At 32.2% G+C, this 13581-nt stretch overlaps 1 pseudogene; it reads left to right on the top strand.

Annotated features, from left to right (window-relative positions):
• Nucleotides 1–4: 4 nt before the first annotated feature.
• LOC121392385 lies at nt 5–12963 on the top strand (annotated as a pseudogene).
• The last annotated feature ends 618 nt before the right edge of the window (nt 12964–13581 follow it).

The raw sequence follows: 13581 nt of genomic DNA, 5'->3' as shown, positions 1-13581 counted from the left end.
TAACCACTCGCTTCCTTTGGCAATCCATGAAACTGCTCACAACTTGGCCTTGGCCACTTCATCCCACTGCTACAGGACTCTTTGGGATGTGGGTTAATTCCCATTGGAGTACCAATGTCCATATCATTTAAAAAAGTACCATCTTGAACATCATCGATTTATGGGAGCTGATTACTGGGACACAGGACCTTCCCACAAAATTTGAAGGATTGTTTTTTTCTAATATACCACTCAAATTTTATGGATGTTTCTTGAGGCACCTTTTTTTATTCACTCCGTCCTTTTTGTGTTCGACCAAAACCTCCAACGAAACTGGAAATACTAAAGTTGTGATTCAATTGACATTTGATTTATTAATTGCATATTTTCTTTGGAATTAAGGTTCTTGTTTATTTTCTGCAGGCACTCTTTTAAGCATGGGACTTCATCCAATGGCAGCTCACTTGTAGCCGAGCATTACATGTTTGATCGAGGCTATGAGACTTACTCCTACTTGGTATATGGAATCTGTTGACATTCAATGTTGGATACCATATGGAGCATCATGACTTTCCTTATATTCCAGGTTCACGACTACCAGAAGTGAAAAAACGAATTGCTGCTGAATTTTATGATCCTCTACCTCAAACATACATCATGGGTAAAAGTTATTTGGGAGTTTCTCATGCATAAAGATAAAGGGTCCTATGGTACGTGTCAAGAGAGATTACGAGAACACTTTTGGGAAGAGAAAAAGTCAAAATCCTTATTTAAAAATAGATACGCCTCAAATCTGGCCAATGAAAAAAACTTTGCCATTTGGATTGAACAGAAAGGTCGAGACATAGACTGGAGGAATAGCTCAAGAGGACACTCTTTAGTTATAACCATAATGCACAAGTTGAAGACTGTGATTTGATAGTGGATTTAGTGATTAATGTTGATAGGTAAAGATACAAGTAACAGGTAAGGGAATACTATCAATGTTTTACAACAAAAATAGAAAGTTTTTAATTACACTCGACTTTGTTATGCCATCTAGTTTTCAATGTTTGGACCATAACAAGTAGATGCGTACATTAACATAAGAAAATTTATTTTCATAATTATTGACAAAAGTTGTTTTAAATACTGACACAGTAATGATAACAATAAAAACAGATTCACAGAATTATGAATGAATGGTTTATTTCATTGCAAATGATATTCCACATGAACACCCTAACTCTATATTAGGATTGTCAGTAATTCGAAAAGTTGATCTGATAAGTTCTTGGTGATAATCAATGTAGAACCATCGAGGAAGCTTAGCGACAGTTCATCATCACCACCTTAGCTCCATCTCTCTCAAAACTCTAGGAATACACAAAAGATATATACATTAAATAAAGATTAAAACAAGTGCTTGTGCACATATCAACAGTTTATGCCAAGTTGTCAACTACATCTTCTTTCCAATGCTCAAAAGCAAATTGTGTTATCACTAATACTCATTAGCTTTCTATTAGTTAAAATCACTGAAACACCTTTGCAATAATAATATATATAGCACTAATTTAAACATGCTCCATACCAAATATGGTCATGTGTTCAATTGTGATGATATAAACAAGCTCTACTGTTAGAATTGTCTTTTAAAGAAATAATCACAGCTAATGGATTAATGTTGACCTTACTATGTTATTTTAAAGTCATAAAAGCATATTAGCTTATAAGGACATAGAGAATTAAGTACTACACTATAAACAGATGACTAATGGAGTGAAATGTTTTAATGGTATCCAATGATATTTGATGTAGTGACAACGAATACCCATAGAGATGTCTACTAGTCTAGGAAGTATTGTCAAAGGGTCTTGTTTGAGTAAGATAACACAGGGGGAACTAGAAAACTATAAAAAAACCATTGCAAAAAACTATATCTAATGCTTTCACAATTAATAGAAGTATAACTGGTACTTTAACAATGGTTGAGTCACTCCGATGACAAGCATAGACTACTAAAACCCAACTAATAATTGTTTAAGTTGAAATCACAAAGTGTGTCTTTCACAACAGTTACACTGTAAAAATTAATATGTCATTTTAACAACTAATTTGTAGTTTACATGGATGGATTACTATGGAATATAGAAATCTTGAGAATTTGTCACTATGTAATTTGTTGGTATGTTGTATTGGTACATAACAACAAAATATAGGGTACAATGAGTAATTCATATAATTCTAGTAATCCAATTGTTGTAAAGTACAAAGTAATTGTTAAAATGACATATTAATTTTTACAGTGTATATGTTACAGTAGATTATGTATATAGGGATTTTGCAAAATCCCTGAAACTTTCAGGAAGTTAGTGAAAACACTTTTTCACTTAGGGACTTCAGGTTAGGGTTAGGGTTTTATTAAATCATAAGTGAAAAAAGTGATTTCACAAACTCCCTGACAGTTTCAGCGATTTTGCAAATCCCTATATACACAATCTTACTGTAACATATACACATAACTACAAAGCTTACAAAAACAGACATCACAGAAAGAAGAAAGTTGTACCACTCTTTGGTACAATAACCAACTCACTTACACATGAAAGACAGTGTACTACTAAAGGAATGGTTGATATCATTAAACACAAATAAGTTCCTACTATTCACATGTGATTGTGTGAAAATTCTACCCATATTCCAAGTTCTAGAGTCCTGATTGGTCAACTGAAATTCAAATAAATTTGATTTATCCTAATCACTCTCTTGTCTTAGAAAAAAGGTCAGTTTAGTTCACTTGACTAAATATTTATAAGTACCTTAGAACCATTAATACTATAAATACATTATAGAACATCTCACCTGTCATCAGTATTAATAGTTGTTTGTCCAACATGAACTTGTATTGAAAACCAGAACAACCACCTCCTCAACAGTTACTCTGAGCATAGTGTCTGGTGTGTCACAACCACTGAATGCAATTGCTAAAAGTACATGAACAATATGATGACTCATGTTTAGTAAGTCATGATTCTACATGAGACATTAATTAGAATTATATTGTGTACAACTATAGGTAATCATCATTTTCTTATACTACATCCAAACCACCCCAAAAACATTAAAGTGTAGATATAATATGTTATGTTAAAGTGTTACATCAATATACTGTATAGCGGGTTTTTTTTCATGGGAAAAAAATTTTCTTGGATGTCAAAAATTTGGTTGGTTTGTGGTAAAATATCGTGGTCGAGCGATCAGGTCTAAACCACACCCCTTATACACGTGGTGTGCAAATGGCGTACACCACGTGTACAGCAGCTCTCTTTCTAATCAGACTTCTGTTCAGGAGTGTACTTTGCATATTACTTGGCCTCTCTTTTTGTTTGTTCTGTGACTCTATAACAGAGAACTTCTAAGTTGGCAGCTATAATCGAAGTTGATGGTACAGATTGTGCTAAAGGGCCATGAGGATTGGGTAGGTTGTTCTTTTCCCTCTTGAAGTATCGAAATAAGGCCATACTGAATCTAGACTCGCTGATCAACAACGTGCGTGCAACCACATGTACGCATTAATGGGCGTGACACTTTGCACCTAATTAACTTTCGTGGTTTGTTTCTCACCACAAAATTTTACCCCCCCCCGAAAAAAACCCTGCTATACTGTATCTTAATTACATTAACAGATTACATCACCATAGCCACCAGTCCATGTGTCATTTGTAGTGGGTATCTAATATCAGGATATATATATACATCATCCTACTATTGTTTATCTTGTCAAACCAGTTAATTAGATATAGTGAATGGAATGGTGCATCCCCCATGCTGTAAAATGATACCAACTATTCAATTAATTGAGATAATTTGTATTAATTATATTAATCAAATTACAGTATACCTTTACACAGCTGTCTGATAACGTGAGTCCTGATAATCGTTTCTCAGTCTTTTCTTGATTACAAAGAGTTTTATTAGCATGGCTGACTTCCTCACTAATAGAAAGCTAAAACCTCGACACCAAGACAGTTTACGGCTCCATGTAGTACCAATCGTCTCTACAGTGCTACTACGTAGTTCTTGCACTCTAGAGTTCGTTACAGTCGATGTTCTGACGGCTCCAGAGAACCTGAGGAAAGACACATAGACTTCTCCTAATAGCGACGCCATTTTATCTGAGGGTTAAAATTAACGTTAATTTTTTGAGTGGGGTGGCTTTAAATGGGCAGAGGTTGGCAGCGATTACATAATTAAATTAAAACATTGTTTATCCAATCCTGCATTATAACATTGATATGAAATCTTTGTTATTTAATGTACTTTTAAGAAATATGAATCTAGACACGTTGCAAGAATTTTATGCATCACATATTTGCAAATTAGTATGTGTGGTGCCAAATTAGTAGGTGATTGCATTTTTATGGTCTACAATTAAATTAATTAGACTTTTAGGGCTTAATATAGACAGTAGAAGACTACAAATCAACAGTGTGGAACAGTGTTGTAAGAATTTATCACTCTCTTCTTAATAACAAGGAGAAAGTATTGCAAAAGTAGTACTTAACCAAAGGTATCTTGAGGTAAGTTTACTATAGAAGTTGTCTGTACTAATTACTATTATAATGTGCTTTGTATAGGATTATACAAAATTACAAGCTCTGGTTTTAAACTGAACTTATAATCAGTAAGTAAACTTATAGTATGAATTGTACAACTATTCTTCTATTCATGTTCATTAATATTATATCCAATGACTCACAATTTCACATCATTCTTACATTCATCATTGAATCCATCCACATACGTCTATATATCAACCCATCCTTCTGTCTATACATCAATTCATATATACCCATTAACCTGGAGATATATATATCTGTATAGACACACAATTAGCAGTTGTCTATGTTATGATGACCTGGTTTAATGTATTAGTAAAAAAACTAAATATCTCACTCAAAATTAATCAAAATCTTTCAATATTATGCAATTTTTTGCTGTGATAACCAGAAGAATATTCTAAAAATGAACTAAATGTAGGGATGATTAATGTCAATCCATTACAAACCTAAGAAAAAGATGATATTTATAGAAGATGTTACATCATTCCTACACAATAACACAATAAGCAGTCAAAAGGATGTCAATTGCCTATTACCATGATCTAAAAATGCTAACATTATGTGTGGTAGCTATAAGGTTACTATATTTGCCTGTGCTAGTTATATTAAGATGATGTAACTTCCATCACTGCCCAAACTTTGTAATAGATTGATGAAACCATCTTTACATTTCAATTTTTAGAACTTTTTTTACTTGTAGATATTTTAATCCATTAGTCCGCAATCTATCCTTGTATCAATCTATCCTTTATACTTACATCTGTTACATAATCTTCCATTTACACTTTAACTATCCCATCTATTTATATTTTCCTTATTGACTTTCTATTTACTCACTATATATATATCCATCTATCTATTGTCATGCGATGTCTCCTGGTTATCCATATTTACCATCTAATCTTACTATAATATAATTATGTTGATTACATAGTTGCATATGTCTAATTAATGCAGCTGTTCATTTCAATTTCCTTATTCATTTTCTTATAAATATATTACTAATATGGTAAGTGAATTGTAATAGTTACTTGGAATTGATGTGTTGTCATAAATTATGTCAACATTTATATGTCATATATCCTGTTTTTTTCCTCATTCTCACTTATAGTTCTATAGCTTCTGTACCACTCATTAAAGACTATAATGCTTTCAATATCAACGCTTTAAATCAGATTTCTCTTTCTCTCATCAAAACATCTTTTAATAAGGATATTTTATTGAATGGAATGTTAGCAAAATCATACCAAGCAAGACTATACTATAGATTACAGTACGGACAATATAGTTTACATAATAAACCAATCATTCAGCTAGTGAATGAGCTATAAGGCTTTTTCTATTATGACAGTAGAAATAACTGTACTATGAGTTATGGCGCATTGACATGTGATGAGTATACTAATATTTCACTCAGTCATTATTTTCTAGCCATATCTACAATAATATTCAGAACATGCAATAGTTTTGTTGCAATGCTTTTGTTCCTGATGGCTCTTGGTCTATTTCTATGAAAACATCACCCTGGCACTATTTTGGGCCTAATTATATAAATGGTTGCCAGTTGGTTGTAATATGCTGTCAAATGAGATATTTAGTGTTTTCTAATTAACATAGTCATTTTGATGGACACACTTGAGCATTTCAGACCATCCCTGATATGATGCTGTCTACCATGTATGCTTGATAATTCTTTTATGTCCTTGATCCTACAGGAGACAAGACTAAAGTATGCGTTTTATAAGCATTCTTTTATTTGGTCTATGTCTCTTTGCTTATTATCCACTCTGTGGAGCTCAATCTGTGGAAGAAGAAGGGTGTCCATCATTTGTCACCATACCTGAACTATCTTCTTTACTTGGAAATTTTTTTCGTCTGATGATGGACCTCAACAAATATAATAATAGGAGAACACTACATCAACTGTCTATCTGTAGGCAGTATTCTAGGTTACATTCGTCAAGCAACTTACACAGTTCTCTCACTGGCGAGCCTGGAAACAATGGGTCCAACATTAGCACAAGTGGATTTAATATGTTGATCAGAATGTACAACAGGGAACAGGTTCTGGCTATTGGGATCATTCAATAGTTATAACAAGATAACAAACATGTCAGATGCTATACTGCTAGCCACTAATGATACAATTCTAACTGACTGTTCAAGATGTAATGTACCAATCATCCAAATTTCACTCTCAATTCATCCAATGATGATCAACTTAAGACACTGTCAACGTAAGTTCTAAGGTTGATAACACGACATTTTTGGTATCAAATTATTAAATGATAACCTTTATAATTATAAGGATGTTTTGTGTGTTGTGTGTGTTGTGTGTGTTTGTTGGGTGAGAGAGATGGAGTGTAAGTTCATCGACTTACATAATAACGATCACCTGATTAATATTACTATTGCTATCTAGCATTGTATACTGGTAACCAGGGAAACAAGTTACTCAATTGATCATAAAGATATTAATTTCTATATCTTTAAGACTATCTGTTATTATATAGTTTAGTAGTACATGTATATGTACTTGTAAGACTATCCACTTATATGTACTGGTATAATATTTCTTCATTACATGTAACATTGATGTAATAAATCATCCTTTCTCTCCTACCAGGTTGTCCAAATGAATGTCTTGCTACTAATCTTACACGCTGTATGGAGCCAGTCCTACTCATGCTGTAATGTGTATTTTATAATTCTTGTGCTGTCCAATGTCCAACTAACCATTCCTGCTAGCCTCAATACAAATTTTATCTGTGGTAAGTATAAGTATTTCAGCTTGTAGAACTTAATTCTCTCATTTTTTTTTCAGAATTCAATCCTTGCAATGAGAATGAGTTTTATTGTAGGCATCAAATGAAGTGTCTATCTTCAAGTTTAATTTGTGATGGTTGCATTGATTGTATAGATAATGATTCAAGTGACTTTGGTGAAGAAAGCAACTGTCCAAGTAAGTCTACAATATTGGCTAACATAATTCTTTACTTACGAAATAATGAGTTTAATATTTTTTTGATGTATAATAATATTTGACTTGACTTAATTAAGTCTATTGTTGTTTCTGTTCTTAAAAGTTTTCACTATTCTATATGATACATAGTAACAAATGTAGGCTGAAGATCAGGGCAGCTATCATAAAGTTGGTAAGGGGGAAAATAAAAGCAATTTCATTACAGTCAATTTGAATCAATTATATTTTTATCATAGTATTACTTATTGACAGTGATATATGTCAATGATCAACAAAACATGGCCAAGTATTAATGATAGAATGAAGACTCATACTATCTTAACAGTAATATAATGAATATAACTTGAATGATTTTGTAAAGGGTTCACATTATATTTCCCTTATGAGCTGCACTATCTTTTTAATATATCATCAACATATTCTAACTATGTTTTCTTCACTACCTACATAGATAGAAAGGTGGCATGTACTGAAGGAGAGGTGAGATTATTAGGAGGACCTGATAAGTTCTCTGGTGTACTAACTGTGTGTGTCAATGGAGCTTTAACTCTTGTATGTGAAAGGAATTTTGATATTCGAGAAGCTAATGTAATTTGTCGACAAGCTGGATTGTGTGACCGAGGTATATATTTTGCTACTTTTCTCACTAACACATTTGTATACTCTTACTCACTTATTCTCTCTCTTTGTTTCTCTGTTTCTCTGTCTCTCTCTAGCTGGTTTAATACTAGAGAGTGATACTTATAGAGCTGATGTTTACAGATATCCATTTGCTTTTGGTGGCATTTTTTGCAATGGAAATGAACAAAAGTATCTCACAGTGTAGGAGTATTGTCCTGTACAACCTCCAGCTTTACCTGGCAGTGCCTGCTGTAGTCGGGACAGGAATGATTTCATAGTTATGAGTTGTATATGTAAGTCATATCCATAAAATAATTCCAAATCTCACTTTTAAGTGTCATACAAATTCTTAATTATTGAGGTAGTTTTGTTACTAACATCTAAATCTATATATGCTATTAATTTTACTATTATTTTAATTATTCTTAGCCTCTAGCAACAACTGTACTGATGGAATATACGTTTAATTGGAGGGTCTAAATCATCTGAAGGGATAGTGGAGATGTGTTTAGGAGGTCATTATGGATATATCTGTCAGGGTGAATTTAGTATTGATAATAATAAAGCACTATTGACTTGTGGACAACGTTGGATATGATCCAGCAGGTGAGGAGAATCAACAGATACATACATGACACACACACATGTACAAACTTTCATGTTGCCATATACAATTAAAGTATCAGATTGTCTGCAAGGGAAATTGAAACAAGTAGACTATTTTTAAGATAGAGAACTATATTGTAAAATATCTCTCTATAATTACCTACAACTGCAACAACAATCCACTGAAGATTACTAGAATTATAGACTTCCGCTTGATACACCCTGTTTGCTAAGCATAAAAATACCATTTTATTTATGATCTACATAGTAATACTTTGGATTTTGATAGAGTAAAACATTTCTTGCTATAAGATTAACATGGATTTTTGTTCTTAACAGGTACTCTACCATTCAACGGTATAAAGAGTACTGTTATATTTGGTGGAGAGTACTAACCTCTCACTTGCACGTATCTCATCCTGTCCAAGTGGTAGTACAAGTCTATTGGATTGTGTACTCAATGATCTATCTTTTAGTCAAGGACAAACCTGTGGCAGGCCTCAAATTAATTTTGGTGTTCGCTGTGATGGTAAATAAACCTGTAACATTACTAGTAATACATCACATATACTTCTCGTACAGATATTCAACCTACTGGCGTGTGAAGCAGGTAATGTTAGATTAGTCACAAGATCTGAAGAAGGACAAGGACTTGTTCAAATTTGTTTCAACCAATACTTGGCATATGTTTGTGTCGTAATACATTTGGTTCTAATGAAGCTGAGGTAGTATGTAATCAACTAGGTTATATGATGATGGCAGGGGTAAGCTACTAGTTTATTACTGAATACATTAATGATGTCATTTGTTGTGTAGCAACTTTGAGAACAGTGTCCAATCCATTAGTTCTACCAAGACACTCAGTCAGTGTTATATTTAGTTTTTCATGTGCTGGCAATGAGACCAATATCACTGACTGTATGATAGTGAACCTGTTTTTGTCACTCTTTGTAATAACGCTCAGTCTGCATTTATTCAAGTAACATGTCCAGGTATGACTGCATTAACTTTTCATGTTATATTGTTTTTACTGGTCATTGTTTTCCCAGTCCCTCCAGTGGTTGATGTATTCCCTGTGAGTGAAGATGGTAACTATACACTTGAATATGGTAGATATGCAAGGATAGAGTGTATATCTACTATTGGTGGATAATTTTACCATCACTAAAACTAATGAGACTGGATCTTTTACAAGTAAGTGTTGAAATATTAAATATTAATCTTCTGATGTCATTAAACATTAAGCTATAATACTTACTATACTAAATCATCTTAGAAATGTCAAAAACACTTTTTTAAATACTGTTATTAGTTGTATTCTTATTTAATTTAAATAAAATAATAATAAACACATTCAATTCTATAATTAAGTTTTGTCTTTGTTCTGTTGTCTAGTAATTAACACATTTGGCATCAAGTGGTTATTTTCATTGACAAAAAGTCAGATGGTGGAGATGGCGTGGTTTCTATACTTGTAATGTCACATTAACAGCTGGGTTTACAAATATTGTTCACATCAATGTAACAGTATTTAGGTATGTAGAATAGATATCTATCAATATACTGTAGACTTGTTTATCTTCTCAGTTCCTGTGGGTCCTTATTCTGAAGTATTTATGCGTTTTTCAGCACCAGAAGTATTTTTTCCTAATGTTAGTAGAGGAGGATTCAAATTATACTTGATTATGTTATGAACAAGGAGTGAGTAATAATCTATTTATTTTTATAAATATTTAGATATTTAATTCTACCTTTTCATTTATGACAATTGGAGTAAGTCTAGATAGGTTGGTAAAATGTAATGTTGAATAATAGTTAAGTACTAAGCTCTTATGCTAAAGAACTTTGTATTCAGTTCTTATAATATTATAATATCATTAAAAGCTATAGAATTACAATTTTAATTTTATTACTTTCATTTCATTAGCTTCTGACCTTTATTCCAGTTGAAGAGGCAGGAATACAAACAATAGAGTGTGTTCCAGTAACTAAGTAAGTGATACTTTTATTGTGTAAGTTATTATCTTTGTATCTCATAGTCGTCCTGAAGAACTTTCCAGAATTATATTCGAGTGGAATGTTCAATTAGAAAATTATCCTCCAATCAGTAACACATTAGAATTAGTTCAAAGAACACTCATTTTTAATGAGGATACAAGTGGTGCTGTGTGTCCAGAAAGTGTCACATTCTCTGGTAATTACATGCTACATTTAATAGATTTTAAAAACATCAACATATTATGGAAAAGAATGTACTCACTTCTGTCAATACAGATACTGAGTTTGTTTGTGTATTATAATTATTTAAACATAGCACATGGGTCTATAGTAATACTGTTATTATATTGTGTATAGATACTGGTTCTGTGGTTATGAGAAGACTATTAATCTTATGTATGGCAACTATACATGGATTGAAACCTTGGAGGGAACACTGTCAGTACAAAATTGTGCCTCTAAACAAGACTCTAATTTTATAAGGAAATGTCTACCTTATGGTGATGGTGGGGCAGATATTGACTTCACTGCTTGTAGACAAACTAGTAAGTTATGATTTAATAACTTGTGTGATTATTGTATTCAAATCTTTATCTCTTAATACAAAGCACAAAAAACTTTAATTGAATTATTTTTAATTGAATTATTTCTTTATCTAGTTCCACCATTACCAAACTCTTTCTCCATTTTCATTCGGTTCTCTGCTAACTTTACTTCTATTGTTCCTTCAGGGAATGCTTCTTCAGTACTAGAACAACATCAGAATTACTGTAAGTTTACTAGTACTATATTTTATAAATAAATAAACAATTAGTGGTACACTCTCAACTAATAAGTACTGTTCATAATTTTAAGCCAATTGTTCTTGTAAATTGTATATACTGTTGGAAATTATTCTACAGATTGTGTTGGCATTATCAGTACCAGCGGAAGTAATTTGTGAAGAAGTCCCAAAGTACTGATCAAATTTACTATTTCTAGTTCAATGATATCTTTCATATTAGACAATCTGGAAATATTCAAGAAAGAGTTGAATGTAGAGTAAATGGTACTTCAAGACAACAGATCAATGCTTCTAGTCCAGACGATATCACTGAAATAATATTTAGTGCACTACGTGCTCAGGACTATATGTAAATATAAGTAATGTTATTAGTGGTAAGTTTTATATGAGAAAAACAAATGGCAACTAAAAGTTCTATATTAATAAAATTAATTGACTTCTTTCTTAATAGACAATGGATTCTGTGATGCTGAGATTGAAGACACTAGTTCACCTAATCGTGGTCGATTTATGTGGGAAGAGACTGTTGTTGGCATGACAACAAGGCTTGACTGTCCTTTTGGTCCTAGTGGAGAAGTAGGAACACGAACTTGTCTCAGTAGAAGAGCATGGGAGCATCAGAAATTACCTCTTGTGGTACAGACGTTTCACTGCTATTTAGAGCCCTAATAGTTCTCCTGTCACAGGTTACTTGTTACTGTTTGTTAAGTATGTCAAACTGTACATTCTCTAGATCAATATTACTACTGATAATGTAGTAACAATTACTAACAATCTTACAACAATTGTCACAATGCTACTGACCAAGCTGATCAGAATGAAGAAAATCTTCAAATTGTGTTAGCTATACTCGCAAGAGTAATAGAATTATTTGATGATCTATCAATGATGTGGAACTTGAAGTGATAGAAATGGTAATATTATATAGTAGGCTTCTATAAATATTACAAGAAAGTCAGATAATATAATATTACTATAACTTGATAACATTCATTCTCTAATAGGTTGCCATTAAACACTGTTGAATTGTTGATGATATTGAAGAATGGCACAAGATGTCATACAGTCTCAAGCTAACCAGTTAGTTATTTTGACATTAGTTATTTATTAATAATTCAATAATTAAATATTCATCACTCACTATCTCCTTCCTACATACAGAATTATTCATACCATTGAAAACATAACACAAGCTCTAGTTATACAACCAAATTTTACTAACATTATTATTCAAGCTGAGATATTGTACTTCGTGCTGAAAGGGTAAGTATATGGGTCTCTTATCCATATCTATTGCAGTTAATATAAGTTTGAGATTTATTATTGTATTTTTATGTAGGAAACAATAGAAGAATTCAATGGAACAACGTTTGTTGTTCAGACACAAAGTAAGTTAACTCCAAGTAGTTAAACTTCATCCATCTTTTTATAGTTAATGGTGTCTTAAATGTTGGCATTGAAAATGACTTGATTCAAAACCAAACTCTAGTATATCTGTTCCTCCATCTATTATTGAGCACTAAGTGATAGTGATATCACATTAGCTTTTAACCATTTATCGAGATGCTTCATTGTTTCCAATTCGTAGAGCACCAGTTGAAAATGTCTCAGTATGTCTTCATAGGTTCTCAAATAGCTAGTATGGCTATACCAGGAATACCATTTGGAACTACATTACCAGAACCTGTAAATATTACATTAAGACTAACTAATCCAATTACTGGAACAGCAGAGGTACCAATATATAAATCACCAGATATTGAAATTCAAAATATACTTTTTTATAGAACATTAGTAATCCTGTTTGTGTCTTTTGGGACTTTGGAGCAGCTGGTAATTAGGAATATTAACTATCTATATTACAGAAATTTGTCCTGACTCTATAAATTATTTGAGAAAAGCTCTTAAATGTTTAGAACACCATTATTGTTTTGTAGCAATTGTACATTAATATTAAAGTGAAAAAAATCTTGAATGTTACTTACTATATTCATATATCGTTAGAT

This window comes from Gigantopelta aegis, unplaced genomic scaffold, assembly GCF_016097555.1.
Source record: "Gigantopelta aegis isolate Gae_Host unplaced genomic scaffold, Gae_host_genome ctg3711_pilon_pilon, whole genome shotgun sequence".
In the NCBI taxonomy this organism is placed as follows: domain Eukaryota; kingdom Metazoa; phylum Mollusca; class Gastropoda; order Neomphalida; family Peltospiridae; genus Gigantopelta; species Gigantopelta aegis.
Note: the sequence above shows the minus strand (reverse complement) of the source record. Positions and strands in the feature narration are given on the sequence as shown.